A 24,636-nucleotide genomic window follows, 5' to 3' on the forward strand; every position below is an offset into this window, starting at 1 on the left:
GGCTTTAAACAATCCTTAGAAATAGCTATATTGGAGATACTGAAGCAGCTCTGTGGATCCACCTCACAGATCTGCCATGAGGAATCAGCTTTTAGCAGGGAAGGAAGGTGCCTCGGGTTATACAGATATTTCTTCCAGCCTCTCCAAGTGCATTCAGTCAGTATTAACTGCCCCAGACAGTGGCGAATCAGTGTTTTCAGGAGGCCTCCTGTAAGCTAGATCATGTTAATGTCTACCCTCTCTAGATAAAACCTGGTCCTGGGTGTTCCTTTTCATCAGCACCATCTCTGACTGGTCATTTACTTTTCCTTCACATGAGCTCCCGGCACTGAATTGAAGATCTGTGGAGGGTTGAGTGTCAGGTTGTAAGTCCACAGCATGAAGACCTGGGGGGTGCCAAGGAGGAAGGGCCTTCTGTGGAGCCTTTCTGTTCTGGCCTTCTGTAAGTCCAGAACAAACGTGGGCTTCAGGCAGAGACCTTCTGTCCCCTGAAGACAGAGATTTCCTTTCATGGGATTCACCTGTTAAGTTGATCAAATGCCTAGTGGTGAATTGCACAGTCCTAGATGTGACTTCCTTTCTCACATCATAATGTGTTCTACACAATCCCTTGCTGAGCCTCCTGTCTTCCTTCCTTTCTCTTCCTTTTGTCTTCTCTCTGCTAATAATAACTACCATTTATTGAGCATTTTCACATGAGGCTCTGGGCTTGGCACTTTCATATATGCTTTTATTTAACCCTCACAGCATCCCCAAGAGACAGGTGGGCTCATCTCCCATTTGCAGATGGGCAACCTGAGACTGAATGAATTTAGGCAATTGCTCACTGTCACACAAATGCTAAGAAGTGGCCCTGAAATTTGAACCCAGATGTAGAACTGTCTACAAAGCATTGGGTTATCCTGCCTCTTCCCCCTTTCATTTTCTTCTCACACCTTCTCTTTCTTCTTTTCCTTCAATTTGTTTTTGTTTCCCAGATTCATAGAAAAGTCTCATTAATTTGTTCAACCAGAGAGCTTATAGTTTTAGAGTCCTACTTTCTAAAATAATTGTGTAGCAGTACTTTTTGCCTTTCTTAATAGGTCCTTAACATTCAGTTCAGTTCAGTCACTCAGTCGTATCCGACTCTTTGTGACCCCATGAACTGCAGCAAGCCAGGCCCCCTGTCCATCACCAACTCCCGGAGTCTACCCAAACCCATGTCCATCAAGTCGATGATGCCATCCAACCATCTCATCCTCTGTTGTCCCCTTCTCCTCCTGCCCTCAATCCCTCCTAGCATCAGGGTCTTTTCAAATGAGTCAGCTCTTCGCATCAGGTGGCCAAAGTATTGGAGTTTCAGCTTTAACATCAGTCCTTCCAGTGAACACCCAGGACTGATCTCCTTTAGGATGGACTGGTTGGATCTCCTTGCAGTCCAAGGGACTCTCAAGAGTCTTCTCCAACACCACAGTTCAAAAACATCAATTCTTCAGCCCTCAGCTTTCTTTATAGTCCAACTCTCACATCCACACATGACCACTAGAAAAACCATAGCCTTGACTAGACAGACCTTTGTTGGCAAAGTAATGTCTCTGCTTTTTAATATGCTGTCTGTTGCTGCTGCTGTCACTTCAGTCATGTCCGACTCTGTGCGACCCCATAGATGGCAGTCCACCAGGCTCCGCCGTCCCTGGGATTCTCCAAGCAATATCACTGGAGTGAGTTGCCATTTCCTTCTCCAATGCATGAAAGTGAAACGTGAAAGTGAAGTCGTTCAGTTGTGTCCGACTCTTAGCGACCCCATGGACTGCAGCCTACCAGACTCCTCTGTCCATGGGATTTTCCAGGCAAGAGTACTGGAGTGGGGTACCATTGCCTTCTCCGAATATGCTGTCTAGGTTGGTCATAACTTTCCTTCCAAGGAGTACGCATCTTTTAATTTCGTGGCTGCAATCACCATCTGCAGTGATTTTGGAGCTCAGAAAAATACAGTCAGCCATTGTTTCTACTGTTTCCCATCTATTTGCCATGAAGTGATGGGACCAGATGCCATGATCTTCGTTTTCTGAATATTGAGCTTTAAGCCAACTTTTTCACTCTCTACTTTCACTTTCATCAAGAGGCTTTTGAGTTCCTCTTCACTTTCTGCCATAAGGGTGGTGTCATCTGCATATCTGAGGTTATTGATATTTCTCCTGGCAATCTTGATTCCAGCTTGTGCTTCATCCAGCCCAGTGTTTCTCATGATGTACTCTGCATATAAGTTAAATAAGCAGGGTGACAATATACAGCCTTGACGTACTCCTTTTCCTATTTGGAACCAGTCTGTTGTTCCATGTCCAGTTCTAACTGTTGCTTCCTGACCTGCATACAGGCTTCTCAACAGACAGTTCAGGTGGTCTGGTATTCCTCTTTCAGAATTCAGGTCCTTAACATATTTTATCCTTTTTCTTTAATATCCCATAGCTTCTAGAAGCCTCCCAACGGTGTGCACAACATTCGTCACCTATGCAATGTGTAGAGTTGAAACAAAACCACTTTAGGTTTATTTGACCTGTACTTAACCTTAAGGGGAAGCCAGCCCAACCCTGAGCTGTGTCTTCAGGACTCAGGCTTTCTTCTCTTCCCTTCGCGTCTATGAGCTTCTGCCACTAGATGGCGCGCTAAACACATATGCGAGAGAAGTACGCTCCAGGGACTCCCCAACGCCCCATAGCCCACAGCCACCCCACAGACACACTGGCAATGTGCAGCTTCTCCTGCCTGTTCAGGATTTTTCAGCCTCAAAACCTAAAGCCTTTTCTAAGACTTCAGAAAAGCCTGTAAGGCAAGTTCTGGGAGCACAGGTCTGATAAGAGCTGTTAGGAAGCAAGTTAGCCTGTACTCCTTTCAGGAAAAGCCCTTAATAATACAGGATTTGTAATAAATCAATTTCTAGTCCATGATTTAAGAGCATCTCCTATCTAGATCTGTCCATTTTTTTCTGTAACCTAAAAAAGAAACACTAATGGCAGATAAAAAAAGGGAAAGAAAAGAGAGAAGTGGGGGGATTGATGTTGAGTCAGAGAAAGGTAAAAAGAAAAAAAATTCAAAACTAGATTTTAGAAATGCTAATTCACTGACAAGACCCTGCCTGACACTGGTAGCACAGTGATTTGGAAGGAGGGAAGGAAAGAATAAGCAAAACAGATTTGCTTTAGAACTTCTGGGATGGGGGTGATTATTTGATGAAAATGTGAGTAAGTGGAAGGAGGCTTCCAGAAGAGGATGCACTACCTGATGGGAACCAAGGCTTCAGTGACCTCAGACCAAGACTCAGCAAGATATCCTTTCCCAGGCACCCGAGAGAAACTTTGATTTCTAGCCTAGTTGGTTCCCTACACAGAGTAACACCTGATGGACCTTACCGACTAGATTCATTGCATTATTCCATTGCCTGAAAAAACCATTTGCTTAAGAGGAAACCAGAAAAAAATTAAAGAAGAAAAAAACTTGTAAACTCTTCAGTGTGGTCTTGAAGGGAAACCACCTCTCCCACTCTTTGATAACCTATACCCTCAGCAGGAAGAATAACAGAGCCATTTTTTCACATTTTCATGACAGAGACACAAAACAATATTCACACTGAGGATAATGTTGTGTGCTTTTCCTTTCCATTTGTAACTGTAACTAATGTTCAGTCTTCAGCCACATTTATGTCTTCATGAATGAAAATGAACCCTTCTCAGGATTCACATTTTTTAGTATTTGTAAGACATTCTTTGTAGCATTCTTTGGTTTGTGTAGGACAAACTAAAGAAAAAAAATGGCAAACTCGAGGGGAAAGCCCACAATGACCATGAACTCAGCCCAGAGAAATTCTGAGAAAGGGTAATCCCCACAAAGAAACACTCTGAAATCATCTCTGAAATGTCAACAAGCTCACAGGTTTAATCTGAAGTTAGGTATACATATACTTCCTTAAAAAATAAATGGTGGCCAAAACTATTGGGAAGAATAGTTTTAATTTTTTAAAAAATTCACTTAGTTCTGATTACTTTCAGAGATTTGGGGGGGGGGGGGCTTGAAGACTTTTATTTTCTGGATGGGAAGTTGTTTAATTAAGAAAATGTTGAAGTCTTAATTAGAGTAAATTGAAGGGGTTTTTTTCCCCCCTCACAGTAGAGATTAAGGAACTTTGTGAATGACTTAATGGCTCTTTTGAAATCTTTAATGCTTACATTTTATATCTTTAACCACTCAACTTGATGCTTGAAGGTTTAGTTGTGAATTGGGAGGGGGTGAACTATACTGAGTTCAAGGTTAACTATTGGCTAGTTCATGCATACAAAAGTTTATTTCAATCAGGTTTCAAGAGGACAATTCTGAATATGTTGCTCTCCATGCCTTTAGGTATAGCCCAGTAAAGAGCAGTGATCCAATGTCTTTCTCCCTTCTTTCAACCTTTCTCTCAAATGTTTGTCAAGAGTGCAGACTTCATACCAAGAATGAGAGAGTACCAGGCAGTCTTTTCTCCTAAGGAGCCCACAGCCCATTGGAGAAGATAAACAAGTATTAGTCAATTATACTGTCTGCAGCAGTACTGCCAACTTTCTCTTCATGTAAAAATTCAGTGCATGACTATGGCTTCGTTCCTATTGAAGACTTTGCCTCTTTGATTCACGGGGCAGGCTCTATTGTGAAAGAGGCTTCCCGTGGCAGCCACTATGTGGCACCCAGAAAACTTGCCTGGTTTATTCCATCAATTCTAAACTCCACTAGAGTCTACAAGAGTCCAAGATACTCTGTCTGGAAGGCTGTGCTGGATTGCCTGACAGGTCTTTAATTCTCATTGCCCCAGTTCCCATCTTGGCTCTGTCTCTGGCATCTGCCCTGCTAGGATTGCCCTGTCTCTCACTCATTTCTCCGTACTGACCTGGCACTTCAGGTTTCAGTCATCACTCAGGACATCACCTCACTCACATGAGAAGGGGTTGACCATGAGGATGGCAATTCATTCATTCAACATTTATTCAATGCCAGGCATTGTTCTAGTCACTGGGGATACAGCAACAAACACTCCCTGATTTCATGGAGCTTCTGTGCCAATAATAGAAATCAGATAAGAATATATGAATAAATATGCAAACCTAGATGTGTGCTTGAAAGAGACTTTTAAGAAGGAAGGAAGTGAAAGGTGATGAAGAGAAGGAGGCCATTTTTTATTGGGTTGGCCAAAAGGTTCATTTGGTTAATGAATACATTCCTCAATAAAGTTCTTGGCGAAAATGAAAATTATATTCAGTTCATTCTGCAACGTGCAGGCCCTGTAACTATCTCTTCCACAGAGTTTCGCCAGAAACTCCAATAGGAATCTCTTTCCTTTCTCTAAGAAGATATTCAGTAGAGCATCACTTTTCTGAACTTTCCGTCCTTAAAATATGGATTCTTGTCCTTCCAAGCAGATCTTTAATCTTCTGAGAACATAGAATAGCCTTATATTTATTTTGCATCATTCCTAACACCCTGCATATAGTTAAGGGGAAAAGTATTATAAATCTATACCAATCAAATGCAGTTATAAGAAGCAATGACAAGATACCAGAACACAACCCAAGTACAACCTAACACTTTAAAGAAGGAAAGAAAAGAAAAAAAAAATCCACTGTTAATGAACCAGAGCATTTCTTTATCTTGATTAAATAATAATATTAGAAATAAAAGATGTAGCATTGTAAACCATTAAAATTAAAGCTTATACTTGTATTGAGTTGTGAAATTGTGACATTGAGGCATAACATTTTATGTAACAATATAAATCTCTTATTCATTCATTTATTCAAAAATCACTTATAGAGCACCTTTTATGTATTGGGCTTTATTTCAGTATTAGGAATACAGCAACAGACAGAAGTCTCTCCTCTCATAGAACTTACATTCTGTTAGTGAGAGATAAGCACTCTAAAGAAAAGCAATGAAGGGAAAAGCAATAGTGAATGAAGAAAGGTACCATTTAAGATGGGGTGATCAGACATGGTCAGGGGCTAGTTTCATCAAGTGGTTTTATGCTGTATGTCAAAGAATCAGGCATGCCTTCAATGTCGATCATCAATTCTTCAACCTTTGATGCTGGAGTTGAGTTTTAGTCATATTCTCTAGGAGCTAAGTCTGTTGAATGAGGTGGATGATCAAATTTATAATTCTGGTTGGGGTCAAAATAATAAAAGACCATGAAGTAACAAGTTTCTGGCACAATTCACTAACTGGCTTTGCAGGAAATATGAAAAAGGAATTTTAAAAATTCTCTGAATGTCTGGCATAGAATAAGGTCTTATTATGTGTTTCAATGAATGAATAATTGGTACATCATTATCTACAGTCTCCCAAGATGACTACATTGAAGTCAATGATATTAATTTGAACTCTAGTTTTTTTTAAGTCACATTCATTTGTGACTTAAAATCACATTTCAAAAATCTCTGTTTAAAAATGGTATTGTTCTAACTTAAATGCTTCTAACCAAAATCTGTTACAAAAATTCCAGAATGAAGTTCAAATATAAAGTGGTCTTCAAAGCAAGTTAAAAAGCTCAAAGTAGAATTCCTTCTGAATATGTTAACAGGTAACATTCCAAAGTTTTAAATAATATTTTTACTTAAAAGTTAAGTATGGGAAATAAAAATATGTGGTCCCCTTTACAAATAATTTGTGATGGTGGATTTTGGCAGAAGCCTTGGCATTAACTATTGGGAAAATTCAGTCAGCACAAATAAATGTTAGTGAGTAACTGCATCAAAATGAGAGGAGCAGCTTAGATTGAAAAAAATCCTGATTAGAGAACTGTTTCCATGTTTGGAGATTTCACTCATTCATTGGATAAGATTTGTTTTGCCTTTGAGAAAAGAGCACAAAATTTGCAGCCAAACAAACCTAAGACTGGAGTCCTCATTTCACTGTTCACTAGCTGTGTGACATGGGTAAGGTGTCACCCTCTCTGAACTATTTTGTAGTTTCTTCATCTACAAAAATGTGAATATTTTTTTTAATAAAAATAATAGGCTTCAAGTTTTTCTAAAGATGATTTTATTAGAGTGCTTCATGGTTCAAATAATAGCAAGTTTACTGCTAACTGCTGTAAATGACAGGAACTTTGTCAGCTCACACCAATAAAACATCCTGAAGTAGGGGAAGATTATTGGTTGATTTGCTTCAAAAGTTCTAAGTCTTTTTTATTTATTGTGGTAAAATACACACAACTCTTGGCATTTCAGTGATTTTAAGTGTAGAGTTTGACAGCATTAACTGCATTCATGTTGTTATGCAACCATCACCATTGTCCACCTGCTAAACTTCCCAAATTGAATTTCTGTACTTATTAAACAATAACTGCTTGTTCCTCCTTTTTCTCAGTCCCAGGTAACCACAATTCTACTTTCTGTCTCTATGAATCTGTCTCTATTGAGAATGGCTATTTTTAATGTATGAAATATGGCTAATACCGGCTCAATGGTGGGAGAAATGGTGTTCACACCAGAGCAGTCATAAACTCAATCTTCCAGCCTATGGCAAAAGGCAAGTGAAACAACATGGGCAGGAGCTAAAGGGCCAGACAGAGGTGCTAAGCATCAAACATAAAGAAGAATGACTATGCATTGGATGGAGATTCGCTTATTATGTATTTTGTGCCAATCTGTCATGAAATCAGAAGCCAGAGCAGTGTTTACACTTTATGTCTTCTGTTGGCTCTCATTTCTAAGGCTGTAATAGTCTTCCAACTGGTTTTCTGGTCACCAGACTCATCCTTTCCAATCCATCCTCCAAATGATTGTCACTCTCATTGTCTTTGAACATTGATGCTTCATTCCTGCTGCAAATTCCTCAATAGTAAGCAGAGAACTTCAGAGAAGGAAAGCTCAAAGTTCCCCTGGCCTAGAAGTGAGATGGGAAAGTTGACATTGATGCTAGCAGTAACGATGGAAACCTGGTGATGCTGTGAAGCTGGATTAAGTTGAAAGGAGGAATGAGACGATATGCCTACAATGTTATACCCAAGTGGGGATCAGCACCCTGAGCTTGCCTCCTGCAAAGATTTTGAACTTTAATCAACAGATGAATATGGTGTAGAAGATGCCTTGAGGAACAAGAAAAATGTGTGGACTCAAAGCCACATTCTTCAAGAAAAAACTACTTGATAGTTTGAGTATTAGCAGCACAGAATTCACTGAACTATCAAACCCCCTAGAGATACATCTCACAGAGTACATAGAAAAAAGAACACCACCATATTTGAAGGAAAAGCAGAGCCCAGAGCCTCTGTTTCCAATTAAAAGCAGCTCATTTGTATAATTTGGAAATTGAAGAGCACTGATTTCATTAATTATGGGTCTTAACAACTTGGCTATTAGAAAATTTGCCTGAGTGTAAACTTGGAATAAGATGAAAAGAATTTATTTTCACCACAGTAGACCTAAATTAACCCAGTTATATTTGAAACTTAGAAAAAGGAAAAAGGCAAAAAAAGAAGATTGTGGTTTTAATTTTATTTTTATAAATAAAATAATTTATGTTATTTTTAAAAGAAAGATTGTGACTTTATTTTTAATTTAAGATCTATCAAGATAGAAGAACATTGTAATGTACATGCACTATTCATGGTGAGCTAGTATGTCTAAATTTTCAAGATTTCTGTATGTGATTATAAACAGAAATATAGCATCAAGCAATATTTTAAATCCAGAATTATCTTTAAGAAGTTTTTTAAATGTTTACTTATTTTTAAAATTTTTTATTTTTTTAAACTATGAAAGTTTGATAACACATTTACAGGAGACTCGAAAAATAAACAAGGTTACATATAGCTCCACACTATATATTATAATTATTTTTTAAGTAAATTAAAAATTTTAGTAGGAATTTTGATATCAAACTTTCAAAAATTAACAGAATGAATATATTGAGAAATAGAAGGATATGGTAGACCTGAAAAGCTGAACTGAAAAGACCTGAACTGTGAACCAATTCAACATAATTAAGATTTATACAATTTTCACACAACAATAGGATAAAAATTCTATTCTAGTTCCCACAGACTATAAACTAGGAGACACTGGAACACATCCAAGGACATAAAACAATGTGCACAGATTTCGTGGTCTAAAGGTATTGAAATCGTACAGTCTCTTCTCTTATCCCTGTGAAATTATGTTAGAAATCAATATTGAAAGATATTTGAAAACAACACACATATTTTCAAGTGCAATGTGACATTTGCCAAAAGAAATCCTTGACTTAGCCATCAAAATAATATTTATTTATTTATTTGGCTGCTCTGGGTCTTAGTTGCGGTGCACGGTATCTCTAGCTGTGGCAAGCAAACTCTCAGTTGCAGCATATGGGATCTAGTTCCCCACCCGACCAGGAATTGAACCTAGGCCCCTTGCATTGGGAGCAAGGAATCAAAGCCACTGGACCACCAGAGAAGTCCCTTAAGAAGTATTTTACTTGTAAAATAAACATTTTATTATGTGTAGATGAACAATATTCACCAGTTTATTGAAAGGACACCAGTACTTAGTGAGATATTTGAAATTACCTGTTTCACCGATATTCATAGTGACAATCTGACTGATGCTTCAGGATGGGGAACACATGTATACCTGTGGCAGATTCATTTTGATATTTGGCAAAACTAATACAATTATGTAAAGTTTAAAAATAAAATAAAATTAAAAAAAACCAAAGAAACTCGATTAACCTCAATGGAAAAATAACCCAATTGATCTTTGTTCCTCCCTTTTCCCCACTGTGTTTTTCCAGCATCCTGACAGCTGTACTTACATGTGCTCAAATACTAGATAACATTTCAGCTTGCTAAGAAAAATATGTTATAAATATCAGAGCTGTTCAAAGATGAAGAAAGATGCATGGGGAAGCAGGAAACTCCCTGATGGAGAAGATGTTAAAATAGGGATTCCTTAGCAGAGAATTTAAGCATTAGGTGAGTTGCTAACTCAGGTGAAAGTTTAGCCTTAAAGACTGTAGGAGTCTATGGTTACTATGATTACTATATATGAATTGATGAATTTCTCTGGATTCTTTATGAAAAAAAAATTTACATGAACTAGATTATCAGAGTTTTCATCTAAAGGCACAAATTAGAGAAGCAAGCGTCATCATAACAGAGAAATATTTATTAGCGGATTGTCCACTTACAAAGTTAATTTCCAAACATTTTTTATCCATGTAACAACTTTGCCATCAATTAACAACTTTTCTATCTATAAATGGTGAACAATTGCTGAAATTACATGCAGAGATATTAACAAATAGAAATGACAGGAGAAAGTCAACTAGAATGAAAATATGATTGGAATCTCAAGTGAAAGTTTACAGATTACAGTAAGTCTTTGAGAATATCACTTAAGCCATTGAATAAGCTTAAAAATGTGATCCTCATAGGAGCCATGCTGTAAAAGTCCAACTGTGAAGTGATGAATACTAGGTCATGTTACATAGTCTTGTGGGAAAATCTTACTCTCCCCCAAATCAACAGGTGAGTGTAGGGAGTTCCCTGGTGGCACAGTGGTTAGGATTCTGGGCTTCTACTGGGGGAACTGAGATCCCACAAACTGTGTGGTGTGGCAAAAAAAAAAAAAAAAGAAGAAAAGAAAACAAAAGAATTTAGTGTGCATTTGCAATTATAACTCAATTTGTTAAGTTTAAAACAGACTTCTTATTTTCCTATCAGATTTCAAGATAAGGTTGCAAACAAACTTTAAATTATTTGCTATGACAGTACCTGTTGTGATAGATTGACTTTAATGGCTTTTTCTCAGGATTAAATTTTTCTTGAGTAACACAAACCTTCTGTACTCTCACAAAGAGCCCCTCCAAATGATCTGAAAACAAACATGTAAAACAAGATGCATTGTACTAATAATTTTTAAGAAATTATTTAAACAAATCCACAGAAAAAGTAGCAAATGTATGTCAACCTCAAAGAAAAAGTCTAAGCCTGTTCTGTCTGAAAATTCTTTGGAAATTGAAGATGCATGCATGCATCCTAAGTTGCTTCAGTCATGTCCAACTCTTTGCAACCCTATGGACTGTAACCTGCCAGGATCCTCTGTCCATGGGATTCTTCAGGCAAGAATATAGGAGTGGGTTACTATGCCCTCCTCCAGGGGAATCTTCCTGACCCAGGGATCAAACTCAGGTCTCTTATGTTTCCTGCATTGGCCAATGGATTCTTTATCACTAGTGCCACCTGGGAAACTGAAGATAATTCCATTAATTATTTACACTGAAAATAGTTTATTCAAGGCCTGAAGCATCCCCTCAGATGTCAGTCATTTAATGCAATTATGCATGACTATGGGTCATATTTTTAGGTGATTCAGCATATCTACACTCAGATATGTGAAAGTACTGCACTCAATATGCCAACAAATTTGGAAAACTCAGCAGTGGCCACAGGACTGAAAAAGGTCAGCTTTCATTCCAATCCCAAAGAAAGGCAGTGCCAAAGAATGCTCAAACTACTGCACAATTGCACTCATCTCACACGCTAGCAAAGTAATGCTCAAAATTCTCCAAGCCAGGCTTCAACAGTACATGAACCATGAACTTCCAGATGTTCAAGCTGGTTTTAGAAAAGGCAGAGGAACCAGAGATCAAATTGCCAACATCCATTGGATCATTGAAAAAGCAAGAGAGTTCCAGAAAAACATCTATTTCTACTTTATTGACTGTGCCAAAGCCTTTGACTGTGAGGATCACAACAAACTGTGGAAAATTCTTAAAGAGATGGGAATACCAGACTACTTGACCTACCTCCTGAGAAATCTGTATGCAGGTCAGGAAGCAACAGTTAGAACTGGATATGGAACAACAGACTGGTTCCAAATCAGGAAAGGAGTACGTCAAGGCTGTATATTGTCACCCTGCTTATTTAACTTATATGCAGAATACATCATGCGAAATGCCAGGCAGGATGAATCACAAGCTGGAATCAAGATTGCTAGGAGAAATATCAATAATCTCAGATACATTAGATGACACCATTCTAATGGCAGAAAGTGAAGAAGAACTAAAGAGCCTCTTGATGAAAGTGAAAGAGGAGAGTGAAACAGTTGGCTTAAAACTCAACATTCAGAAAACTAAGATCATAGCATCTGGTCCCATCACTTCATGGCAAATACATGGGGAAACAATGGAAATAGTGAGAGACTTTATTTTGGGGGGCTCCAATATCACTGCAGATGGTGACTGCAGCCATGAAATTAAAAGATGCTTGCTCCTTGGAATAAAAGTTATGACCAACCTGGACAGCATATTAAAAAGCAGAGACATTACTTTGCCAATAAAAGTCTGTCTAGTCAAAGCTATGGTTTTTCCAGTACTCATGTATGGATGTGAGAGTTGGACTATAAAGAAAGCTGAACACCAAAGAATTGAAGATTTTGAACTGTGGTGTTGGAGAAGACTCTTGAGAGTCCCTTGGACTGCAAGGAGATCTAACCAGTCAATCTTAAAGGAAATCAGTCCTGAATATTCTTTGGAAGGACTGATGCTGAAGCTGAAACTCCAGTTCTTTGGCCACCTGATGCGAAGAACTGATTCATTTGAAAAGACCCTGATGCTGGAAAAGATTGAAGGCAGGAGGAGAAGGGGACGACAGAGGATGAGATGGTTGGATGGCATCACCGACTCAATGGACATGAGTCTGAGCAAGCTCCAGGAGTTGGTGAAGGACAGGGAAGCCTGGTGTGATGCAATCTATGGGTTCAAAAAGAGTCAGACACGACTGAGTGACTGAACTGAACTGAAGGTCTGTCCCACCTCTGCCTCTGAACTCTGCTCCTTGACCCTGTCTTGGCCTCTTGACCTACCTCTAGTGTTTTGGGGTCCAGTATCAGTCTGAGTGCCTTCTAGAGTTAATTTCTGCTCCCACAATCCTCACATGTATGTTGACCTAAATAAAGAGGTAAACTGAGTCAAACTCAAAAAATGAGTTTGCTTGGAAATAGCAAAGTAATTGCAATTGGGATATGCAAATTGCAACAAGCTACAGGTGAGTCAAGTGAGGCTGTGTTATAGGCAGCGGATGTTGAGGTGAGAGTTCAGTTAGAGTCAGTTAAAATAAAAAACAAGTGAGAGGACTTCCCTGGTATTACAGTGGATAAGAATCCATGTGCCAATGCAGAGGCACCCGTTTGATGTCTGGTGCAGGAAGGTTCCACATGCCACAGAGCAAATAAGCCCATGCACTATGACTACTGAAGCCTGCAAGCTCTAGGGCCTATGAGCCACAATTACTGAACCCTAAGCTGCAATTACTGAAGCTCTCAAGTCTAGAGCCTGTGCTCCACTAGAGAAGCCTCAGCAATGAGAAGCCTGTGTACTGCAATGAAGAGTAGCTCACCACAGCGAGAGAAAGCCCTAGCATAGCAACGAAGACCCAGCACAACCAAAAATAAATACATATAAATAAATTCTAAAATGAAAAACAAATGAAGATCAGCCTTGAAAACTTTCTGAGCAGACAAAATCAGTCTAGCCACACAAAGCTCAATTCAACCCACTTTGTGAGATCCGACATGACCTGACTCATCTCTCATTTGTGCTTTTGACAAAACTTCTTAAGGTTGTTATGAGACAACCTCTGACCAACCCCCATCATATCAGAGAATTCTAACACCATCAGTTCTCTGTAAATCAGGGGTTTATTGTAATTAGACTCTTAGTCCTTATGTTTTGTCTTCCTTGAGGGCATGTGTGTGAGATTTTCTTTATATTTTCCAGTTCTAGTTTAGATTAAATTCTTCTGTGGGTATTACCTAGGGTTCTTAAAGTAAATATATCTCTACCCCAGAGTTCCATCTTAACAGTAAATTATTAAGATAGACTGTTTTGGCCAGTCAAAATTTCTAGTTTACTGGAAGCCAATTTGGTTCCTCCCTAGTCACAGAATAATGCCCTGGAGAGAGTTAGGAAGGTCAGAAATCCTGGCACAGAGGTGGATGTTTAGATCTTCTCCTAATTGAGCTAGGAAGACTTTGGAGGAAGATTCAGATAAGACAGAGCCTCAAATGTAGACAAGAGCCCAAAGATCAATCCAAACAGCATTTCTTGACCTTTCTGGCACCTTCCTTTCTCTTTACAGAACTCATGATCTCACATGATGACCATAAATACATTGGCTTTTGGGCCAAGGCAGCACAGTGCAATTTTGGAAGAAGGACCCTAAGGTAGCATTCTCCTCGATGGCAGTTTTTCACTTATTTGCTCATCACTGCAAGAAAGAACTTAACCTCTGGCTGCCTCCCTTTACAGTATTACACAATCCATTCTTCACTGAGGGCCCAACCCTAGTTGCTGGTTGCTTAATTGGATGAAGAGAATTTTAAATATTGGACTTTAAATTTTTAAAAGGCTTATCTGTGTGGCTTAGTGTCATTTCCCTCTATGTAGGTAAATTCATTCCAAATGTGTTGATTTAACATGATGACTTTTACATGAAGTAATAGGATAAAGTCTTCAGCCACCTATCTTGCTCCTACTTAGTTCTCCTTGTTTTAGGAATAGGAAACCCAGTCCCCTGTTTCCCCTGGCTCTAAATAAACCCAGAGCAATCCCTGAAAGCTCCTCTGTGGGACATACCAAGACAGTGTCTCACACTCTGTGGAGTTCATCATGGAAACGAGACATAGATTAGAAACATGTAGACCCTTCTCTGTGTCTGTCTTCCAGACACCCTGTGAGGGCTGGCAAAAGTGTTCTTATTCTCCAAATATTCACTGGCAATGAATTTGTGTAATAAAATTATGTTTGGGGTTCGTAGTTGGTTCTTTTAAATGAACATCTGTTATTCTCTTTCAGTCGAAAGTTTCTGAACACTGGGCAGGGCAACTTGGCTTCCTCCACCACCTCTGCAGAGTGACAAATGGAGCCTGTCGGCTGTCAGCTGCCTGTTGATTGGTTGACCAGTCATCATTGTCTCCCACAGCTGTTTTGCCTCTGAGAGGTTGGAGTGTGGGGAGGGAGGAAGTCAGGGTCAGCTTGTTCTGTGCATGTAGCCCATGGGAGTTCCAGGAGTAGGAATATTTCATTAAACTGCTCTGATCAGCCATTATTGGACAATGTGTGGGTGAAGCAGGCAGAGGACTTGTATTTTTTGGAATGGTGGGTCATAGCAGTTTTGTTTTCAGAGCAATTGTTTTTACCTCTTGGTGTCTCTCTTCCCTTTGTCTATGGTACAGATTTTAGATAATGTGACCTGTGCAAGGCAAATGAGAGATGTAATTACAGAGTGCTTTATTTTCACCAAACACATATGTGCTTTGGATCTACCTTATGAGTTCCAGAGTAGTCAGAAAAGGAAGCTTATTTTCTTTATGCTTCAGCACCAGCAAATATTGGGTTGGCCCAAAAGTTCATTCGGGTTTTTCCATTACATCTTATGGGAAACCTGAACGAATTTATTGGCCATTGGCCAACCCAATTCAAAAATACTTCAAGTTCCCCAGACCACTCCAACTGTGCTAGCTTCAGGACTCTGGCTTTCAAGAGGACCAACAGAGAAGACCTCAAAAGCTGTTTCCCCAGAGCCTTAAGTAAAATCCTAGCAGCCGTGGTAAAGATCCATTTGATACACTGATGATGTTTCTCTCCCCTATGTCTATGGTACAGATTTTAGGTAATGTGGCCTGTGCTAAGTCAAATGAGAGATGTTATTACAAAGAGTGCTTCATTCGTATACATTTGACGTACTGTTGTAGGATGATTACTCTTCCAACTCACAGCTCCAGTCATTTTACAGTCTTACTCAAACTCTGTTAATAGCTTGCAGCTGTCAACAATACAAGTCACACTCTTTCACCCTGCATTTAGAGTCTGCTAGGACCTGATCTCGGAGAAGGAAATGGCAACCCACTCCAGGACTCTTGCCTGGAAAATCCCATGGACGGAGGAGCCTGGTGGGCTGCAGTCCATGGGGTCGCTAAGGGTCCGACATAACTGAGAGACTTCACTTTCACTTTTCACTTTCCTGCATTGGAGAAGGAAATGGCAACCCACTCCAGTGTTCTTGCCTGGAGAATCCCAGGGATGGGGGAGCCTGGTGGGCTATCGTCTATGGGGTCTCAAAGAGTCAGACACGACTGAACTGACTTAGCAGCAGCAGCAGCAGGATCTGATCTCAAACTTTTTGTCCAATTTCTTCTTGCCAAGTACTGCCATTAGCACCTTCGTTTTTTATATATAATTTTTTAAAATTATTTTTTATTGGAGTATAGTTAATTTACAATATTGTGTTAATTTTTCTTGTACAACAAAGTGAATCAGCTATATGTTTACATTTATCTCCTTTCTTTTGGGATTTCTTTCCCATTTAGGTCACCACAGAGCATTGAGTAGAGTTCCCTGTGCTATACAGTAGATTCTTACTAGTTATCTATTTTATACATAGTAGTGTATATATGTCAATCCAAATCTCCCAATTCATCCCATCCCCTCTTCTCCCCTTAGTATCCTTATCCATATGTTTGTTCTCCATGTCTGTCTCTATTTTTGTTTGGCAGATAAGATCACCTATACCATTTTTATGGATTCTGCATATATGCATGAATATACAATATTTGTTTTTCCCTTTCTGACCTACTTCATTCTGTATGACAGTCTCTGCTGCTGCTGCTGCTAAGTCGCTTCAGTCGTGTCCGACTCTGTGCGACCCCATAGACGGCAGCCCACCAGGTTTCCCCATCCCTGGGATTCTCCAGGCAAGAACACTGGAGTGGGTTGCCATTTCCTTCTCCAATGCAGGAAAGTGAAAAGTGAAAGTGAAGTCGCTCAGTCGTGTCCGACTCTTCGCAACCCCATGGACTGCAGCCTACCAGGCTCCTCTACCCATGGGATTTTCCAGGCAAGAGTACTGGAGTGGGTTGCCATTGCCTTCTCCCTGACAGTCTCTAGGTCCATCCATATCTCTGCAAATGGCACAATTTTATTCTTTTTTGGCTGAGTAATGTTCTACTGCACATATGTTCCACATCTTCTTTATTCATTCCTCTGTTGATGGACATTTAGGTTGCTTCCCTGTCCTGGTTATTGTAAATAGTGCTGCAATGAATACTGGGTGCATTATCTTTTTGAATTATGGTTTTCTCTAGTTATATGCCCAGGACTGGGATTGTTGAATCATATGGTAGGTCCATTTTTAGTTTTTTAAGACACTTCCATACTGTTCCCTGTAGCGCCTTCAACCTAGTCAAAATGCACTACATACAGTTTCTTTGTTGCCCCTTGATGATCTCCTTCTATACTTTGTTTATTCTTCTGGCTGATCTCCTCAAGACCATGTGGCGCCTATCAAGTCCAAATGCACCTGCTGCACAGAGTCTTCCCAGCTGAGTCCACTTCTGCCTCTTCCAAATATCCAGTGACTCACCCTTCCCTCTCTCAAAGCTCCTTGAGTACTGTATGTCTGGACAACTGGCTCACAGTGCCCAGTTGTGCTACCTCCCTCCATAGGAGCAGGAAGAACATGCATCCAGCTATTCTTTCTACTTTCCCTAGGGCCTTGCAATTACTACATACTTGATCATTTTTCATTACAAATATAGCAATAGAGATTTGTAGAAAGCTTTAAAGTTTACTTAATTGATTCACTTTACAAAGTTGATTCACTTTACAAAGTTGATTCACTTAATTCATTGAATTCTTATAAGTGAAAGTAGAAAGCACGTGTTCCCTTTACTATAAATGAGAAGGGAAAGAGAATTAATTTTTAGTCAGAATTAACTTTTACCTATTTATCAAACTATTTATGACCTTCTTAATGTCTGCCTCTTCTGCCATATTTTTAAGCTCCATGAGAGCTGAATCATGACTGTTTTTCACTGTTGTATTTCCAATGCCTGACACATTGCTGGATATAGTGTAAAAGCTCATTGAACATAGCTGAATGAATGAATGAGTGATTATGAGACAAGCAGTGGGCTAAATATTCTGTATGAACTATTTTACTCTCAGAGCAGGCATCATCTGTATCTCACAGGCAAGGAAATTAAGTCTCCAAGGCACACAGAGTTTATGTGTTAGCTAGAATTGAAACCCAGATCGAATGATTATAGATATTATGCGTTTATCATCACACCATCAGCAACTTTAAGTTGTCTTTCTTCTGTTGTTGTCATTTTTTCCCCTTTAATTGTTTTATAATTCTATTTTTACAAAATAAATTTCAAGAATTACTTTAACTCTTAAACATTTAGCTCTGTTAATTACCAACAGTTACAAAATACTGGATAGTATATTAGTCACTATTGCAAAATTCAGCAGTATCATTGAGGGTACATGACAGTGCATCCTTGAAAGGGAGGAAACAATTTTTTACAGATTTATCTGCCTCTGTAGTTTCCTGCTTTTGAACTAAAAATGAAATATAATTAAATTCCTATCACAATTTATTTTCTCCTAAGTGATCTAGAGGAATATGCAGAGTTACATTTTGATAGTTGTCACTGAAGAAAGGAAATGAACATATAATGAGCAATCGCTTCATGCCAGGACTTTGTTTAGGTCAATTCTTGATGAGGTAAGTATTATTATCTCCTTTATTTTATGAAGAAAGACAGTATTGCTTTTATTTCTAAGCACAGTTTATTTTCATATCTATTCAAATAAAAGATTGAATTTATCATTGAATTGTCCAACTATCCTGCTTTCTCTCTGTTTAAAATTTGGTGAAAGATTTTCTTCTGATTAAACAACATTTTTCATACTTAAAGTCAAAAGAGGAAGCTTGAAATTTGTATTTTTTTCAGTCTTCTTTCATAGCGTTTTAATACTGTGGTTAAGTCGTTGGGCTCAAAATTTTGTGTTTGATTAACACAAGCATGCAGAAATGGAATTAAGTAATGTCTGATGATAATGATGATGATGACAATGATTTAATGTGTTTGTTTTCTTTTTGTCATAAGATCTACATATTTCTCTTTAACTTCTCAACATACATTTGAGAAGCCAAATCTAAAACTACTTGCTTTGAAAGGTAAACTATTTCAGCATTATTTCTAAGACAGAATTGAGTTTATTTATATTTTACAAATCTGTGTTAATCTACCTTTACTATCTAATTTGCATCTTTAATATTTAGTATGTGTCCCGAGTAAACCAGAATTGAAAGAGACACGTGTATCCCTCATTGCAGCACTGTTTACAATAGCCAGGACATGGAAGCAATCTAGATGTCCATCAGCAGACAAATGGATAAGAAAGCTGTGGTACATATACACAATGGAATATTACTCAGCCATTAAAAAGAATGCATTTGAATCAGTTCTAATGAGGTGGATGAAACTAGAGCCTATTATACAGAGTGAAGTAAGTCAGAAAGAAAAACACCAATACAGTATACTAACGCATATATATGGAATTTAGAAAGATGATAACAATGACCCTATATGCGAGACAGCAAAAGAGACACAGATGTAAAGAACAGTCTTTTGGACTCTGTGGGAGAAGGCGAGGATGGGATGATTTGAGAGAATAGCATTGAAACATGTATATTATCATATGAGAAATAGATCATCAGTCCAGATTCAATGTATGAGACAGGGTGCTCAGGGCTGGTGCACTGGGATGATCCAGAGGGATGGGATGGGGAGGGAGGTGGGAAGGGGGTTCAGGATGGGGAACATATGTACACCCATGGCTGATTCATGTCAATGTATGGCAAAAACCACTACAATATTGTAAAGTAATTAGCTTCCAATTAAAATAAATTAATTAATTAAAAAATATTTAGTATGTGTCTTTAGTCACAGAAACTAAATGTGTTCTGCTCTGCTTTTGTGCAGACCTTAATTACTAAACTGCTGGTAAGCAGTTAGTTTTCACAAAGTATATTTGATCAAAAGACTGTAAAGGCAAAGCTTTATTCTCTGACACCAGTCCCATGAGCCTGGTTGGCTTCCACAGCATGTTCTTATCATCGTGATACGGATTTAAGAAAACTTTTAGAAACATGGCAGATTAGCAACATCTAATCATTCCTGGATGGAGCCTACTCTCAAAGGCAATCCAAAACTGACATTACAGAGAATCTTTTGTAGAAATTTCTATTTTCATGGTTATTCTTGCAGTGCAAAATGTTTATATGAACTGAAATTCTTCAAAGTGACTGTTGAAAGGATATCATCTCATGTCTTCTTACTGATGTCTTCATGGTCTCACCTCAAATTTATGGACCTTTTATATTCAGGGATCCTTGAAAGAAACATCTGCAAAGGGAATTTGGGACATTGAAACGCCAACTGTAAAAAAATTAAAATGTACCTTCTAAACAGAGTTTTCTAAATGATTGCCTTAATTAAATAGAAACAAACGTTCCTTTTCTGATGGTAGGAAAGTAATCTTTTCTTTGATGGGCCCCTATATCTGCACACATAACTGCAGAGCTCCAGGTCAGTTCTGCAGAGTTCCCAGGTTCAGAGTGGTAAACATCCTTCAAGAACAATAAGGGAAGGGAAGGTCCTTGCAAGTGCCTCTAGAGCCCTGTCCATCATCTTGCTGTCTCTGCCTGCATGTGATGAGCACCATTTCCCTTCCTTACTGTAGTCTTTAGGACCACTCAGGATTTATAACTGTCATACACTTAGATGTTAACTGTCATTTCTTGGCCATCAAGTTTAATGTCGTTCCACTTCAGTTGCCTGGTTCTGGTCTTTGTAGAGTTCTGACCTACTTTGTCCTTACTGCCTATTTGTAAACTTCTGTAGTCCCCCATTTCCACTGGAATTTCCCACTGTAATAGCTACTTAATGCCTCCTCCCACTCAAAGCGGGTATAACCCGAGGTGACTGACCCAGAGGAAGTTCATCCTTCAGTTTTGACAAGATATACCCAGTGAGTGTGAGTCTTCCCTGATGACTCAGTGGTAAAGAATGGAGATGTAGGTTCAGTCCCTGGGTAGGGAAGATTCTCTGGAGAAGGAAATGGCAACCCACTCCAGTATTCTTGTCTGGGAAATCCCATGGGTCAAAGAGCCTGGTGGGCTACAGTTCATGGCATTGAAAAAGAGTTGGACAAAACTTAGTGACTAAACAACAACACAGTGAGTGTGTATTATAATAAATGCAGATAATGATTTTTGAAGTTAGCAGTCGTCTAACTAGGGCTTCCCTAGTGGCTTAGATGGTAAAGAATCTGCCTGCAATGCAGGAGACCTGGGCCAGCCTATACTGCTTATACATGTATTTTATTTTATTTTCCCTAGGACTCTACTTGGATGTGTTGTTGGACATGGGGGAAAGTAGGATTTGGACAGAGGATTTGACATTCATTGTAGCTGCAACCTGTAGGGATGATTCTCTAGAGAACCAGGTGGATGAGAAGCAATTCTTCTAGAAGTTGAAACAGTTCTAGATTACATGTTGAATTGTCTACCACTTTACCAAAGACACAGTAAAATACATAAATGTTATTTTTCTTCCTTAATTCTAAATGAATGTATGTGTGTATATGTCTGTGTGCGTGTATAATTCTGAGTATGTTAACAATTCTGATTTTCTCATAAAAACTAAATGAAATTTCAATTTTATTATTATTTTTTTACTTTAGTGATTAACCACAGGAAATCCTAAGGTCTGAGTCCCTGGGTCTGTGTTCAGTTTTAACTCTAGGTTCACCAGTTCTTTATTTCTAAAGGCAAATTCTCCAGTAACTGAGTCCTAGAAAGAAAAGTCTGTACACTTGAGACTAACACCCATTGTAAATCAACTATCCTCCAATGAAATTAAATATATATATATATATGTATATTTGCAAAGTTGAAATAAAAGTGCTCACACAGTTGGAGCCAAAAATTCCTGTTTGGAAACAAATAGTATGACCATGCATGCGTGCTCACTTGTGTCCGACCCCAAGGACTGTAGGCCTCAAGGCTCCTCTCTCCATGAGATTCTCCAGGCGAGAACACCGGAGTGGGTTGCTGTTTCCTTCTCCAGGGGATCTTCCCAGCTGAGGGATCGAACCCGTGTCTCTTGTATCTCCTGCACTGGCAGGTGAATTCTTTACCAGGTAGGGTCAGAATGGGGTTTTTAAATATCATTTTTCCCCCACTGACTTCTTTTCAAATAAAATTTAAATTAATCAATATGCCATTGAGGCATTTTGAGGGCTTTCTGCTTCCTGGGGGGCTACAGGGCCAGACAAGACAGCTCAGCCTGGACCAAGGGAAGAAGCAGAGTGGGGGTACTGGCCACAAATTTTCTGATAGTCAGAGATGGTGACAGCTGGTCTGCGATGCTCAGACAGAAATATCTAGAACAATAATTTGATAAACCTGAAGATAGACTGTGTTGATTCATATCCAATTTATAACTTGAGGTGTACTCATGATTTTTCCTCATGATTTTCTAGGAAAAGAAATGATCACACAGTTTAATGGTCTTATTTTCTAGTTTTTCTTCAATGTTCTTTCTTAATTTTTTAAAAAGTATCTTAACCTTTAGCCACCTCCTAACTCTCTTCATTTTGAGATAATTTTGTCTTTTTCTTCCATTTCTTTCCTGAATTCAATCAATACTCATTTCATTTCTTTCTGACAGTTTTTTTTTTTTTTTCTTTTTTTGGTCCACTTTTGCTTTGAATTTTTAATTTTTGATTCATCCCAAATACTGGGAAGCAAAGCTTGCAGGAGACATCAGGGGGTGGGGATGGGGGACTTTGTCGGGTAGCTGTGGAAGCCAGGGCCACACAGAGAATATTTGCAAAGGCATTCAGTCAGGCACAAACCTGGCTTACCTGAGGAAAAGCACCGAAGCTACTACGGGTCTTCCAGGCGGTACAGTGGTAAAACACCCACCTGCCAATGCAAGAGACACAAGTTTGATCCCTGGATCAGGAAGAGTTTGGAGTAGGAAATGGCAAACCACTCCAGTATTCTTGCCTAGAAAATCCCATGGACAGAGGAGCCTGGCAGGCTGCAGTCCATGGGGTCGCAAAGAGCTGGACGCGACTGTGTAACTGAGCACGCGCACACTGAAGCCAGCATGGGTGAAGCAAGGGAATAACAAGATTATGCTTTTTAAATATTAAATGTTTTGTCTTCATAGCAACACTATGAGCAAGATAGGATTATTAGCTTCATGTTACAGATAAGGAAGTGAGACAAAGAACGGTTAAGTTATTCACCCAAAGACACACAGAAAATAGAGCCAGGGTTTGAATCTGTGTAATCTGTGGAAAGAGGAGGAGGAGGAGAAACAGGAGGTAAGGGGGTGCCCCACCATCGAAGGTCTTGCAGAGGACTTCTGGGACTCTGGTTTTTACTGTGAGTGAGGCGGGACACCATGGGAAGATTTCAGTCAATGGAGTAACATATTTTGATTTACATTGCAAAAGGATCTGCCTGGCTGACGGGTATAAAACAGACTGCAAACAATAGTGCCTGCTAAGAAACTGTTAAAATAAATATGGCTGAGGTTACTGGATCACCTGATAATCATGAAATCTGATTTTTTATGTAAAATCTATTTTTTTTAAAAAAGTTGACAACCAGTTTAGACCTTTCTGTACATTGTGACAGCTGATCTTAGGACATAACTGCTGACCTCTCTGCCCTGTACACACATCTCTGCTCTTGCAGGAGGGGCTCTGTGGCCTGTACCTGCTCTTTACTTGAAAAGGGATGTGCCACAAGTGAATCAGCTTAGTCATCGCTGAAGTGAGGGGGCGACCTAGCAAAGAAGAGGCATAGCGAAACTGTCCCCTGGGGGATTTCACTTCCCTTACAGTGTTTATTCTGCTCCCCCACGTCACCCTGGATGGACTGCCTGAGAGAGGCCCCGGTGCTTTCTCTTCCTCCTGGTCTACCCCTTGCCCTTCTACATGCAATCTCAGAGAGGGAGTGGCTGAGGCAACCCAGACTGGTGTTTGAGATCATCTCAGTTCTTTTTTTCCCACCTGTGGAGACTCAAGATCCTGAGTTACAAACTCCCCCCTCTGCCAGTGCTGCCTTCACATTGGTAACTATGTTTTGCCAGCCTACATGAGGTAGCTGTACAAAGCTTGTGGGGAGAGAAGCATGCAAAGATTTGTATTTCTACTTTTTTAATTGGAGTTTAGTTGCTTTACAATGTTGGGTTAGTTTCTGCTGTACAGCATGGCAAATCAACTTACATATACATATATCCCCTCATTGTCACCACAGAGCATGGAGTTCCCTGTGCTATATAGTAGGTTCTCATTAATTATCTATTTTATACATAGTAGCAGTGTACATATGTGAATCGAATCTCCCAGTTCAGCCCTCCCCCTTTGGTATCCATATGTTTGTTCTCCATGTCTGTGTCTTTATTTCTGCTTTGCAGATAGGTTCATCTGTACCGTTTTCCTAGATTCCACACATATATATATAATATACAATATTTGTTCTTCTCTTTCTGACTTCATTCTGTATGACAGTTTCTAGGTCCATCCATATCTCTGCAAATGGCACGATTTTGTGTTTGTTTTGGTCTGAGTAATATTCTATGGTATATATGTTCCACATCTTCTTTATCCATTCCTCTGTTGATGGATATTTAGGTTGCTTCCATATCCTGGTTATTGTAAACAGTGCTGCAATGGACATTGGGGTGCATGTATCTTTTGTAATTATGATTTTCTCTG

The 24,636-nt window shown here is 39.2% G+C and overlaps 1 long non-coding RNA gene across 1 annotated transcript in view; it reads right to left on the minus strand.

The window, feature by feature from the left end:
• Window positions 1-16,077: 16,077 nt before the first annotated feature.
• LOC132345593 (uncharacterized) overlaps window positions 16,078-24,636 on the minus strand; it is a 48,860-nt gene continuing 40,301 nt past the window's right edge. The window contains exons 2-3 of the long non-coding RNA XR_009495045.1: window positions 22,768-22,828; window positions 16,078-20,243 (exon numbers count right to left, since the gene is read on the minus strand). This is a non-coding gene — a long non-coding RNA (uncharacterized lncRNA). The remainder of the gene's footprint in view (window positions 20,244-22,767; window positions 22,829-24,636) is intronic.

This window comes from Bos taurus, chromosome 1 (assembly GCF_002263795.3).
Source record: "Bos taurus isolate L1 Dominette 01449 registration number 42190680 breed Hereford chromosome 1, ARS-UCD2.0, whole genome shotgun sequence".
In the NCBI taxonomy this organism is placed as follows: domain Eukaryota; kingdom Metazoa; phylum Chordata; class Mammalia; order Artiodactyla; family Bovidae; genus Bos; species Bos taurus.